Source organism: Lepeophtheirus salmonis, chromosome 14, assembly GCF_016086655.4.
Source record: "Lepeophtheirus salmonis chromosome 14, UVic_Lsal_1.4, whole genome shotgun sequence".
In the NCBI taxonomy this organism is placed as follows: Eukaryota; Metazoa; Arthropoda; class Copepoda; order Siphonostomatoida; family Caligidae; genus Lepeophtheirus; species Lepeophtheirus salmonis.
This window is the reverse complement of record NC_052144.2, coordinates 27,035,415-27,050,690: the sequence shown is the minus strand read 5'-3', so window position 1 is coordinate 27,050,690 and position 15,276 is coordinate 27,035,415. Positions and strand designations below refer to the sequence as shown.

General features: G+C 30.2%; 1 protein-coding gene across 5 annotated transcripts in view; it reads right to left on the bottom strand.

Moving 5' to 3' along the window:
• The window catches only part of rsh (Rap GTPase activating protein radish), a 223,403-nt gene that overhangs the window by 193,185 nt on the left and 14,942 nt on the right, over window positions 1-15,276 (bottom strand). For 2 of the 5 annotated variants that reach the window (XM_071893236.1, XM_071893239.1), the window contains exon 3: window positions 434-617. The exons of the other annotated variants lie outside the window; for them this stretch is intronic. The gene's annotated coding sequence lies outside the window, so the exon portion shown is untranslated. The remainder of the gene's footprint in view (window positions 1-433; window positions 618-15,276) is intronic. 5 annotated transcript variants of the gene reach the window in all.

Sequence of the window (15,276 nt, the reverse complement as noted above, 5' to 3'; positions counted from 1 at the left end):
AAGAAGTAAATATTTTTATTTTCTGTATTTTTCTTTTAAAAATAAAAATATAATACAAGACATTGCTGAACCTAAAGAAAAGGAATAGTCAGTTAATACATCCCTTTCTTTACTTAAAGGCAATATTGAGATATATAATTTAGCTCTTTTGATGTTAGAAACTAGATAATGGGTATTTTTATCACTAAATTTTTTGTGTGCAGAATATATTATATTGTATTTAATAAATATTAATAAGCTACAATTTATTTCTTTGCTCTATCTTTACATATATAAAATATGTACAAACATAGACGAATATCCGTATCTCTGCCTCATTTTCCTAATACAAAATTCATAATAACGTGTTATTTGTGCAAATATACAGAGTGCTTATATCAAATTTTTATCTGAATACCACCTTACTTAATGCAATAAAATAATTGTTTTTTACCTTTTTTTTAAAGTATCTGTGAATGATAATACTAAATTATCTTGACCGGTAATTTTTCCGCCTTCATTTTTGGGGCTGACTATTTTTCCTCTAAGAGATTTTGCCACATGAAATATTGGCCTCCATTTTATATTTTTACATCATCGGCTCGAACTTTACTTTTTTCTTTCGATTATTTATATGACTAGGAGAAAAAGAAAAAAGGGAAATAAATAATAATGAAAAATGAATTGTCAATGAATTATAATACTATCATGAGGAAGGTGCAATAGCTACAACTACGCAATCCGTTCTAGTGAAAAACATCATTTCTGATGAGAAATTTTTGTTGTTCAACTCTTTGTTGAACTTTGTTCAATTATAATGCGATAGTATATGTCTTACTTTTCATTTTATATCAACATCTTGTGATATTTTAAGGAATTATTTCATATTGGGGTGATATTTAAAACATATCAAAATCAAATAAAAACGGGGCTGACTATACAATTCATTAATCCATTGTAGATAAATCATAAGTAAATCATATTGATACAATTGTCCTTTCTTTATTCTTCTCTTAGTGAGCTACATAATTAATCTGATTTACATATTGATTTCGAACCGATAATATATATGTAAAAACATTAAGAAGCGGCAAATATTTTATGCGGCAAAAATCTCATTGAGGCAAAAATTACCACATATACCACAGGCTAAATTATTATATAAAAAGGTATTTTAGTAAGTTAGTCGAAATAGTCGATTGGGGCAAGCTCAGGGGAGGTAGGGAGGGTATCATTCTTAGAAATTATTTAAATTGCCAAAACAATCTCTGGAGCCTTCAGAAGCCATATGTAAAATTTCAGCAGAATCCATTAATTTTTTTAGTAGGAGTTTTTCCAGGCACATATACACACACAGACATTTGCATTTAGCATAAACAAACCCTCCTTTTCAAATTTGGGAGTAAGTTTTATTTATTATTATTGAAGATAAAGAGTAAAAATAATGGTTTGTTTGAGAGTTAGGAGAGTAAGTCTTTCTTGGAATTGGAGTAGAATTGATGATCAAAATCGGAGTAATTCCTACAGATGTATCCTCCTAATGACCTTAAGTATAACCTGTATCTATTTCCATTCTCTAATAAAATTTCCTGGCTGGTAAGCTGCACTTCTCACAAAGATTCTTCAAATTGTCAGGGTTGTTAATTTTTTACATACCGGCACATTAGACTTTTTCACAATTCTTCTCATCTCAACATTTCTCGCATCTCCACTTATAACCTCTAATGTTTTATTAATCTTTTGTTTGAAAAATCAACAAAAAAATAATGCTGTTTTACGATGATATGATACAGTGCATTAATAACTAAACTACACAAGAGTTATTTAACGTGATAAAGGGTTCTTGTCTTAAATCTTTGAGTAAAAAAATGTTCATTTTCAAAAAAGGGCTTTTCATACATAAATATATAAATTCTTTTTGACAAATATATTAATGTTACAAAATAAAATACATTTACGTTAATATATTTGTATATTATGATTTAATAAAAAGAAAAGCAAAGAAATTTTAAAATATATCGTAACTTTTCTTTTGTTATAATAATGGAACCAACTATGTACATGAAAATAAAACTATATATAAAACCACTGAAAACTTATCTTCTTTTTTAAATGATAGTGTCTTTCTTCGAAAGAGCAACTTCAATGTTTAACCACAGATTCATAAGGACAAGAATATAAAATAAATGAGTTATGAAGATGTATTTTTCATGTGTGGAAAAAAATCGATAAACGTGGTTTAATATCCTGTAAAATGAATAATCGTATATAACTTTTTTTCTATAATTAGAAAGCTAAGGTATAGTATGAGTACTACTGAATGTCTGCCTCCTTAAGAAGTTACAGCCTTGAGCCTGTTAGGCATGGGCAACCAACGCAGGAATGCTAATCACACTGTATAGACCCCTAATTCCTATTGTGATATCAAGTTTGATTATCAATATGTTAATATGAAGTATTCAATGATAATTATATGTATTAATACGTTGATTAATGCATATTTTAAGTGTTTGAGATGAATTCATTGATTATTATCGTAACATAACATTGTGCAGTCGTAGATAAATTAAATAATTAAGAAACTCTGAGAAAATATAGGTGAGAAAATTAAATAATAATTTAAGAATGCCAATGCTAATTGTCTTTTCCGCACTAAGGATTACTTCATACTTATATTTTATCTCTTCAAGAATGGAAAAATTATGATAGCAGCTATCAAAGACACGAGCTCCTACTCAACGAAGACGTGATAAATAGCCTTAATGTTGTTTAAGGGGAACCCTCATCATGAATTTGAAAAAAAAAAAAATTCAGTACGGAATGAATAGTCGTCCTTATTCCAGAATAAATTGAAAAAAATCAGGACGAAAGACTGTGCTCGTTCTGTACTAAAGAAATGCATAGTTTGTGTAATTGCTAATTCATAGCTCACATAAGGAATACTACGCATGCCAGATGCCTATGGGATTGAGGGGAAAAGTTGCAATTGGATTGTGGCCACCAGTCTAAGGGATAAAGATTGATATAAGATTGAGGCAATAATCTCAAAGGCCATATAATATATACGGCTCAGTCATGCCTGGAGTTCTGGAAAAGCTAAAAAATATATAAATCAGGATCAATGGTGTTTTTGAGCAAGGAGTATTCGTAATTCTGGAGGGGCAGATTAAAAGGGAGAAAAATGTTCATAGGCATCTTTCATTTATGACTTGTTTGAGATCATATTTGGGTATACCAGTTCTTCTTCCTTTTTCTATTCCTTATTATTTAAGAATTAATTAATAAAAAAATTATAATTGAGTCACATTATAAAATTTTGAAATCACTATTGAGCATAGTATATGTGTAGATTATTACTGAAATGATATAAATACTTATATTATTATTGAAGAAAAAAAATATTATGACAAAATAATAAGCGTAATTAGGTTGCACTCACAAAAAGTAAGGCACTCGTTTAAGGCTATATACATATTTTACAACTATAGTGATGAGTTATATTTTTTAAAAGGAAATAAAGACAACCTTGATAGACAATTGGCACTCAGTTTTTCCTCACGTTGTTGTCTGGATAGAGATGCCATAGGTGCTTCTTGGCTGTGAAACCGCTGCAGAGGGGATTGCACATGTGTTACCTTTTTCTTGCCGGTCCAATATTTTTACATTAAGGTACATGGGAAAGAAGGAAAAACATGTTTATTTTTGCTTCAGCTCTCATTTGGTTGTGTTTTGAAACCTTTTAATTGTAAATAACTCGGATAAAATCATAGTCTAATGCTGCTGTAAGCTTTGAGACCCAACTCTCTATACATCCAACAAACATTTCAATCCTCAATGTGAGCTTATGTCTAGCTAAAATGCTAGCTAGCACAACTTTATTGTGTTAAAGTTATCAGCAAAAAACTAATGAATATAAGATAGCGTTCATATGCCGAACATAATCTAAATAGTTACCTATAAAGTTCAACCATTAGCAGAACAACGCTGATATAAAGTTGTTAAAGCACTGTTCACATATGCTAGTGTAAATCTGGAATTTTGTCTATGGAGGCATTTGGTGGGATGGGTCACATTCGTCTTCCTCTTAAAGGCATCCCATTAGAAATAGTAGAGGGGTTGAGGTCTGGGGAACGGGGCGGTTGCAACTTTTGAATCTCTTCTGCGTTAACTTTTTTGTCTGTGGAGATGTCCAGGTCTTCGAAAATAGGATTTAAGGCCAAAAACCTCACAAATTATCAACCTGATGGTCTTAGGGTTGACGTTGTTATGTCATATACCATTAGAATGTTGATGAAGGCATCATCTTTCTTTTTGTAGCCACAAAATCCTGGAGATCTATTGGTGCCCAACCGGTGTTTTAACGTGTTAGATACGGTAGACTGTGTTGACATTGACATCAGAAAGCTTAGCCATGGCCTTTTGGCTTACTTGGTTATCAAAGAAATTGGGTACCCTTCTGTCTATTACTCGTTCATTTTTGATCGTAGTGATATGTATAATACACGAAACAAAAGCTCCTTCAACGGAAATTATTTTTTTCAAAACAAACTGTTTAACCATCAGAGTGGATTTCACACAGTATTAAAAATAAATGAACAGCTTATTTTTTACTCCCCACTCCTTACATCTTTGTGGATAAGCATTGTATTCTATCTTTGGGCGGATTTACATACAATATTCAAATATGGAAAATATTATGTCGTTTTTGTTATGTAGAAAAATAAATGTTCTATTGCATATTTTTTTGAGCGTATCAAAACTGTAAAATTACAGGGAATTTAGCAAGAGAAAAATTATATATGTAAAGCTTGCGATGTTTGTCAAAGTAAATACCATTGTAAATATGGGATTTAAATCAAAACTCTAATTCTAATAAAGGAGGCAATTTGATAAAATGGATGCAAAAAAGAAGAAAAAAAGATGCATTCATTCAATGCACTTTTGAGGAATATAAAACCAGTTATTGGTTTGAATACATATATACAATGCTTTAATTATAATAAAAGATTGTGGGGGAGATATTTTTAATTAAACTTTCTGGTCTAACGTGAAAGGTAAATCTTTTGAAATTAACATCTAATTAGATATTATGAGGTCTGTCAACAGGAAAGTAAACATGTAGAGTTGTTCTCAAAAATGAATATAGCTCACTATATTTATCCCTAGAGTTGACAGATTTGTTAAGAAAAAAAGACCTAGAGGAGAAGTTGGGAGCGAGACCTACATATGGTACTCCTGAACTAAGTACCCTGTAAATATTAGCTGTCTGTTATATGATTTAGGGGGATAAAATGAATTAATGCTATTGAAATGGAGAGCCTTATACATTTTTTTTAAAAACTACAGGGTGAGGACTCAAGAATTAAAAAGTCGTTTTCATTTCTACATATTTTTATTTTGTACCATTTCTATGGTAAACTTTTCCAGCAAAAGTTGGTATTTTAACAATTTTCAACACATTTTTTGATATGTCTCCCTCTATTCTGAAGGATGGCTTCAATACGGAGACGAACAGAAGCACAAATGACATTGATGTAGTTCGAGACAAGTTGTTCAACTCCTCCGTGATCATAGCTTTCAGATCATTAACATTTGAATAAGAATTATTTTTCGTCTTGCCCTCCAAGACGCACCAAACGGTGGAGTACAAGGTTTTTTTTTTTTTTTTTTTTTTAATGTTCCTTTAAAGGAATTCACGTTGGGTGAGGACGAAGAACAGAAGGGAAAAAGAAGACAGCCATATTATCTCTGCAGAAATGCTGCACCTTCTTAAACTTTTGTGCCGGGCGTTGTCTTGAATAAATACACTTTTAACCCAGGGGAACGTGCTCTTCAACCATGGCAAGACATGGTACCTGAGGACCTTTTAGTAGACGTCATTGTTGACTTTCTCGTTGGTGTTGAAGTAGTATGGAGATATCTTGCTGCAGTTAAATGGCACAAGGTCGAGGATCATGGCCTGAGCTGGATGTATGGTCTTGAAGGTTTCCTGGACCTGAGCTCTTGATTTAGCCAAGAAGCGATTATTTTTCCTGTTCAGAACAACAAAAATCTTGAAGATCTTTTTGTAGGAGATCGACTTGTACACAGAGGAGATCGCATACCCTCAACAGTTTTGCTTGTTGTTCGGAGATTTTTGATCGTACAAAAACAAAAAAAAACATCAAATAGTAGATTTTTGTCAATTCTTTCTTGTGCTTAATTAAGAGCGATAAATTAACACGAAAGGAAAAGAAAGGATGAATATGCAAACGCACCTACCGTTAATCTTTTTCTGATTTTCAGAGGTAGTTTTTTTACTACAAGTATTTCAACTCTCGTTATTCTAATGGTCTTTCATTTCTATTTATAAATTGTTCTGATTGATACTTTAGAGATGGTGCAAATAAACATGAAGTTGCAAAAAAATTCATTCTGAATTATAATCAAATAGTTGATTTCATTTTATTAACCGTGTAATGAAACACCCTTATAGCCTCATGATATTTCCTTGAATACGTGAAAACTTTTTCCCTAACAAGATGCCACTTTTGAGAAACTATATATAATAATACATAACGTCTTTTGTTATGATGTATGCAATTTTCTGTGCCCTTTTACATAATTCACCTTCTTAATATTTAATTAAAAGAGTGCATTTGTATAGATTTTCTTGAAGTTAGCTATAGAATAACAATCATAGTACTTTCGACACCCCTAGTGATTAAAAAAGTTTTTTTTGCGGAGTCAACCCAACAATGGACGGACAAATAATGAAGAAATTTATTTAACTCCAAAATTTTAAAATTATTTACGTAATTTTAATAAAATCATTTTTACGAAACAATAAGTATGTCCCTCTAAATAAAAACAACCAATTTACATCACCAAAGTAATTAATTACAAAAGTGGTCATTACTCTAGTTAAAACCCCCAATTGGAAAACACTAATTTTTCAACAGATAGCCAGAATTGTAAATCTTAAGTACTTTTTGAACGTGCAAGTTTGTTGTTGGTAAACCGTGAAGATTTTTTTATTTTTCTAAGTTCTTATTATTATTTTTTCATTCTTGAGGCGAGAACACGTAATTATAAAGTACTGATGAGAGCGTTTGCTCATGAAAGACAGGGATTAACAATAAGGGTTTTCTCGGTAGTTATACATAATCTCTTGTCTGCCTTGTACACCTTCACTCTTTTTCCATTCGTTTGTTCCTTTTGTAAAAACTCTCCGTTCGACGTTCATTCCTTAATTTTTCCGTTCAATCATTCATTTTTGAATTTTTATTTAATATTAATCTATTGTAAAAAGTCCAACCTAAAAAAAATAACCATTAATATATAAAGCCCTTTTGGTTTCGTAATATATAAAAATAGGCCTGAAGGACGTAGCTAACTAAAAGCAAAACTGGGAATCCTAAGTGTCCTAAAATGATATTCTCAATTTTTATAAGATGGTGTACAATTTCTTCAAGTTGTTTTAGTTTTTTAATATCCTCAAAAAAATGGCAGTACTTTTATTCAAGGCAACCTTCAATTTATTATCAAGAGCCTCCCTCCTTTAAAAAATAGCTGAACTGACATTTTTTTTTTCTGAGTTACCTTATTTAATGGAAAGTTTGACAATATAGGCAAATTCTAAGTGTGCTGTTCATTCAGGGGTGCCGTAATGGAAGAAAAGAAAAGAAAAGGTACCCGGAACCTAACACAACGTTCGGGGGAGCTTAATTTTTCTAACATTATAGTTGGGTCAAGTTATACCCATAGAACTAGGGTGTGGTCTGTCTTTAATTGTCAGGCCCAGTTGGATTTCATGTTTTTATTTTCTGGCTTTTTTGGGGGGGGGCCTCTGATCGGTTTTATTTGCTTTGCTGATTTTTCAAAAAGTTCTAAATTTCTCTTGTGAGTTCATCTCTGATATACCCAAAGTTTGCCTATAGTGTTAATAAAAGCGAAACCCTCCTTCGTAGATTTTATTATTAATTATTGTTAGAGACATTGATGGAATACTTTTTGGAGTAGGGGGGGGCTTGACGTGTGAGAGGATCAAATTAAGCCCGATTCACTTTTCTATATTTTAGTCTTGCCCCCCACGTGAATGCACTACTCTGACCACTTAATAACTGCATTTCTTAGTATGAAAATAATGAGTGCAATGATTGGAATTTAATATTGTAAATAATAAATCCTCCACGGCTTACTAGGCCCATTCATCAAGCTGTGTTTGTTGCAGGGTCTTAAAAACATATGTCTCTCCGAAAGTTCTTTTAATAATTATTGACAGTTTGATTTCTTAGTGTTTTGGAGCTTGTGTAAATTAATTACCTTGCATCTCGATGAAGATCTAAATGTAATATTCAATCATATGTATTACCTTCTCCAAAAATAGAGCAAATTAGGTAAGTATGTTATAAAACGCCGATTTATGGAGAGAGAAAAAACTTGCAGGAGGCGTGCACGGAAGTATATAATGGTTTGAGGGATTTCCATTCATTATTTAAATAATAGAAATCAAATTCATGTCAGTTCTATATAATCTAGACAAATTCTGAATATTTCACGGAGTATAATTGTTTTTTCAATCCATTACTTTGTTTAATTGCGTCATTTGCTGGAAAATAAGTCATTTTAAGATAGCCTTCAAACTTACAAATGGGATGTAATGGATCAAATAAAAGTTATAATGTATAAAAAACGTTTATTTATCTAATATCTTGTGAAGTTTCGATTTAATTAATAACTGAGACATACATTAATTTTAACCCGACAATAGCACCATTAATCTTTATTACTGCACAATATGAAAGTACTTTATCTTCATTTTTAACATTTCTTTTCTTTCAATAATGATCATTTTTAGTCTGCAGTGCGTTGGAACATATTTGTATACCCGAATTTCCTACACCAAAATCTATGATTTAATAAAATATAATATTTCAACAAAACAACAAAACTTTCTTAAGCATTAAGAGAATATAATTAAATTTTCAGGAATTAGAGAGTACAGTATTGTGTAAAAGTTGATACTTTTAAATACCTGTTATTAAATTATATAATAAGAAATTCAAGTATGTATATGAAAAAAAGGAGATGTTAAAAATTAAGACAAAGTACTTTCATATTGAGGAGTAATAAAGATTGAAGGTGTTAATGTCGGTATAATATTTTTGTGTTTCGGATAAACAGATTAAATTAGTTATTTTAAAAATACTAAAAAAATAAATGCATTAACGTCCATAATACCTTTTATTTGATCAATTACAACATATTTGTGATTTTGAAGGTTATCTTAAGATGACTAATTTTCCAATGAATGGTGCAATGAAACAAAACAACGGTTAGAAAAAAAAAATTGACTAAATAAATAATATTTTAGCCATAGTCAAAGACAATAATTATAATTAAACCCATAATCAAGAAAAAAAGATGTAGTAATCTTAGGAAAAAAATTAAAATATTCATATTTTTTCCCCGTTCGTCTTTATTCGTTCGAAAAATGAATGGAAAAAAAGAACACCGTACGTCTTTCCATTCAATTTCCAAGCCTGATTCTTGTTGAACTAGAACTGATTATTGAAAACAGATACACATCAAAAAAGCACACAATTACCTATTTATTGTATAATAAGCAATATTGTTTGAAATTTGAAGTGCCTACATTGGATAATAAGACAAATTTACATACAGACATCAGGGGCGCCCCTAACATTATATTTTTCAGGAGGGGGCCTTTTTTCTTTTGATTATTTTTCAAAAAACGTCCAAAGAATTTAAAAAAACTGTTTAGAAAATATTTTATTTTTTTGGACAAAAAATTCACAGCTATTCACAAAAATTTAAATTTTTTGGAAAATAATAACTATTCCCAGAAAGTTTATTATACAAATTTTTTTGGAAAAAAAATCGAAGAATAAAATTTCTTTTCGAAAAAATTTCAAAATCTACTGTTGTTCACAAAAAATTAATTTTTTGGAAAAAGAAGATTCAAATACTACATTTTGTGAAGAAAAATTTCAAAAATTCATAGCTATTTACAAAAATTAAATTTTTCGAACAAAAAAAATTGAAAAATTTAATTTCATTTAAATTATAACATTTTAAGTTTTTGTTTCTTATAAGAATCAAAAAAGCTTTCAATTACCTACTTTTTTTTTATAGAGAAAATTGCTTGGAATTTTAAGTGCCTATTTTGAAAAATGAGGTCAATTTATACACAGACATTCATATGTACAAAAATATTGAATAAATAAACAGAGAATAATGAATACATATATGTACAAATAAAAGTTGATTTATTATTTGTAAACGTCTATTAATTTCTGCATTTCAATCCATTTATGAAATAAATTATATTTGTAAATAGAATTATGATTGAATGAATCCATCGTCTTAAATAACATTTATATATACATATATATATGTATCAAAAACATACTTTTAAACAAAATAAATTATTGAACTAAGCTACTGCATACAGGGTGTACCTTAAAATACTAAATAATCGTATATAACTTTTGTAAGCACTCGTTACAAAATGTTTGAGAGTAATTTATTTCTATGCTTATTACTCGAAACGGGTATGTAAAGCTGTAATTATTATTTTTTATATTTAGTTGAGTACATTATTTTCAAAAATGATTGATGGGTAAAGCAGAAAGCAAAACGAAGGACAACCTCAGACCTCCTTCATACGAGAATGGCCAAAAATTACCAAAGTAAGTTTGTAGACGTCCGTGTAAAGACTTTGCTGTGCAAAACGGTAGACAGAAGCAAACTTCAGTGCCAAGATGAAGACTAAATTTAGTCCGACCCAATCATCTGGACGAGTTAGGAAAATCTTGTCATTCGAATAAGTGCCTTCAATCATTCCTTATTTCAACGTACTTGATTACTTCTGGTGGAGTATCGTCAAGAGAGGGTCTAATCCTACTCTTAATACACAATTAGGAGTCTTTCATGAAAGACATTACCTGTTTTTAGTACAAGGTTTCTGAGATAAATATTTAGAAGGATTTTAGCAGTTTCCACCTTTGTATCGAGGCATTTATCACAGCAAAGACTGGTCATATAAAATTAGAAAGTTGTAAAATTTAAATTACTTTGCCTTATTTTCAGTTTATTTTTTTAAATTTATGATGTAGAATATTTAAGAAAGCTCATTTATTTGGATAAATATATATTTTGTACGGGTAAATGATCCCAAATTAGGGTGGTTTTATTGCAAATTTTGCTAACAATCGACTAATAATCAACCACCTTTAACAAAGTCATACCTTTTTTTTTGTGCCATGAGATCAATTTCATAGAGTTTGATCCCTAATTCCAAATATAGCCCCAATTTTTATTTATCACTTTCAAAGCCTTTAAAAAAAGATATATAAAGTCTTTGGTGGTTTTAGTTATTTTAATCATTCAAAGGTTTGTTAAGCAGTTGAAGATAGAAATAACAAAAAGGATTTTAATATATAATTTACAACCTTTGGTCGAAAGGTTTAAAAGCTATTTTTAAGTGTCTTTATTACGTTTAGAATTTTTTTAAATTAACAAATTAACTAAATTTATCTTATAACTATATATTTTTGCAAATTCTAGAACTAATTGTCCAAGTTTCAAAGAATATTTCTTATGCATTTTTATATTTCTCTACCACTACGATGAATATAAAAAAGAGAGATGAAAAGGGAGTAGAGTGGAGTGTCTGTGTATAATATGTTATATTAATTTATTGATTAAGATATAGTTTATTTTCTACAATCTATAAAGCTTAATCCTTTTTTCTTCAACTAGGATGAATTTACAGTTATAAGATATCAATGTACAAAAGTATTCGTTTTGTTCACAGATGATTATGTGCATAAAGTTTTATATTTCATTTAAATATTGGAGTGGCTAGACAAAAGTGTGCCTCACAAAATAATTTCTTAAATTTTGTCAATGTCTACGAATCAAAAATTATTACTATATATAAAAACAGATTCTGCTATTTTCAATCTTATAGAAAAAGATTCGAATTTTCATATTTTCACCAAATAATAAACCTTTTGTACGGATTGTGTGAAAACAATGGATTTTAGAAGGCTTAGGACAAAGATTTTAGGGAGTTTGAATTTGTGGGAAAGTTCTTGGCTTTTCTTTTTGGATCTGTCAAAGGAGGCAGAAGGGCAGCTATTGGTAGAAATATTTTCAACCAAATTACAAAATGTATAATGGTTTGTAAAAATGGATATACAAATAATCCCAAAGATCTAAGGAAGAGTCATCTTGTGTTTACCAACTGTCAAAAAATTATTTTAACAAAGAACTTTTCTTTTCAATGGACGCAGCCATTCTATAGAACTTTTTAATTTCACAGTAACGCCTGACATCAGAAGAGTCAAAAGAAGAATATCATTCCAAGAAAAAAGTGCGACAGCTCTTATGAATGTTCTCCCCTTTTTATATATTTTTATTTATTATTCTGACTAAGAATTCAAATACTACCATTTATTTATCAAAAATATAATTTTAATTAAGTTTCATTTAGTACTATGACTTCAAATTATAAGATATACAGCTTCAAAATACCTTATCACAGTTAGTTTTTGTGTCTAATTATAATTAATTTGCGTCCGGAAATTATCACTGAAAAGTATGATTTAACTCGTGAAAACATGTACCTTACTTAACATAAAATAATAAGACATTTGTGTATAAAACATATTTGTAAAAGAAATATTACAAAACTAATACCAACTAAATAGTACTTATAAACTATTCCAGAGCATCAAAACTTTGTCGGATTGACCTAAACTTTGTTCTTTTGTCAAATTTTATCACGTAGCAATTTTTCAGACCAAGTCAATTTAACTTTCGACTTAGAATTTGAAAATATTGGAAAAATAAAATTATATGGCATATTCATTTTCAAGCGAGTCATTTTACTCAACATCCCAGGGGAGTACTTGCGTAAAGATTTTAAAGGAAGTAAAAGAGGTTCAATAATATGTTATTCTCATGCAATTATCCATTTTTCTTATATCTTGAATGAAAAAACGTTACATCAATGAATAATATATATATATGTACATATAAGAATGTAGATGTATGTAAGATAATGTTGATGTCAGGCTGTTGTTGTTGTTTTTCGATAAAAGTTTCTAATTTTTGTTGTTTTAGGAACGGAAATAACTTTCTTTATTTGTATATACATTTACGTTTGTATAAATATGTCTTTGTTGATTTTTTGCTGCATCTTTTAACATCATGAATTTTTTTAACGGCCATAACTTTTCCATTCAGTATGTCCAAAAATTGGTGGGGTAAAGTTCCCAAACTGGGGATTTCAAAATCTTTGACCAAAAAGAGGCAATCCACAACGTAACTTGTAGTAAGATTGACTTCAAAGGGCTATCCAATATCCAAGTCATCTAACCACAACAACCTAAGCCACTCTTTGTATACTTTGCCATACAAACCTCGTCTGCACCCAAAAAGAAAACCAAAGGAAGGTCCTGCTTCAATTCTGTCGTGAGTAGAAACACTGCACTGCAGATGACTGGAAATGTATCCTCTTCAGTGATGTGTGTCCATTTGAGCTATTTCATCCCTCAAATCCCCAAACAGATCAGGTTTTCCTCGTGCCCCTGCTCACCACTACAAAAAGGCACAAAAGGGGTTTTCAGACAACTTGGATTCTTTCTGGGGCAAAGGCATATGACCTGCCAACAGTCCTGATTTGTCTCCCATTGAAAATTTGGGAGCCTTGGTCCAGAGGGAACTCAATGAAAATACGCCAGCAACTTCAGAGGATGAATTAAAAAAAACTGACAAAAGCTTGGGAAAAAATTTATCCAGACACTATGAATAATCTGTATGAAGGGATGACAAACCCATAAAAAAGTTTATCAAGCTTACAGGTCGTCATATTGGGAAGTAAATAAAGTTTTTCGACCAAAAAAATCACTTATTTAGGTTATTTCATGATTTTTTTTTTAAACCACCCTCAATTTTTGGACATAGTGTAGATGAACATTGTACATTTAAAACATAATTATATTAGATAGCTTCCATTGCATTGATTTACTACATATTCTTTGTTCCCATTTCTTTATTCGAATTAATAGGATATGTTTGTTTTTCTGTTCTTTGTTAACTTAAGAAACGTGATACCTATATGTGGCCCATCAATCCAAAAGCAATTTAGAATGATTGAGTGTTAATCAACTTTGTATTCTTAGACAAATGATCCTCAATTTCTACTATTAAATTGTTCTTATCAACCCTTCGTGTGCACCGCAATTTGCACTTAAATACACCAAAAATGATTATAACAAATTAAAAGTGATACATTGGTATAGTTTTTAAAAACAATTTTATTTATTTAAATTCTTCTCCACATTTTGATACAGTCCCAATAATTGACTCCTATATATGTCTATCAAATATTTGTCTCTATGTATCTATAATTAGAAAAATAAATTAGGATTTTCACATTTGTATTTTTTGTTTAAGATCATTTTTATGTTGACACAGAACGTACTCATTTATTACAATTCTGGGTAGTTTTATTGTATGACGTATTCGCAACCATTATATGTTTTTATAAGAGAGCTGTCCTTTCAGCTGTATATACTTAACAAAAATAGAAATATTATGGAATTTTACATTATTGCTGTAAAACTTTGACAAAATTGAAAATTATTGAAATCTATCTTGCTTTATTATCTCCATATTTTCAGATCAGACAACACTTTTTCAATTGACTTTTGAAGGCCTTCAAGTCTTTTTTCTGTACTTCTCCGACATGTCAGCGCACTCCTTCTCCGCGGTACCCTTTAAGGTATCCATAATGACATGGGAGGTGGCACAAGCTTTCATTTCTATGGAACCCCAGAGCATATAGTCAATACGGTTGCAGTCTCGGGAGGAAGGAGGTCACATTGACTAGGCCCAAAAATTCGCCATGTATTTTTTCCTACACTTCTGAGGTTTTTTAGTTTTACGGTTTCTCTCAAGGGTCTTGTTTTTGTCCTTCAGTTTTTTAATCATGGTAATGGGACATTTTCGAATAGGGGACGTTGCAAGGGAACTAATCATAACTCATTGCGGTGTCAGGAAGCTCTGATCAAGGATTTTTCTTTTTTGCATTCATTTTAGTTCATCCTTGTCAAATGAAGAAATTTATTGTTCAAAAATTACTTGTTTTTATTTCTCTGACAGCTTCAAATTGAAGGGGAAAAATTGTTAAATTATTTATTAGTAAATGAAACCTTTCCAAAGTAGCAAACAATGGATTTCACTTTGAAAATACTCGTAATATCGAAGATCTTGTATTTCCTT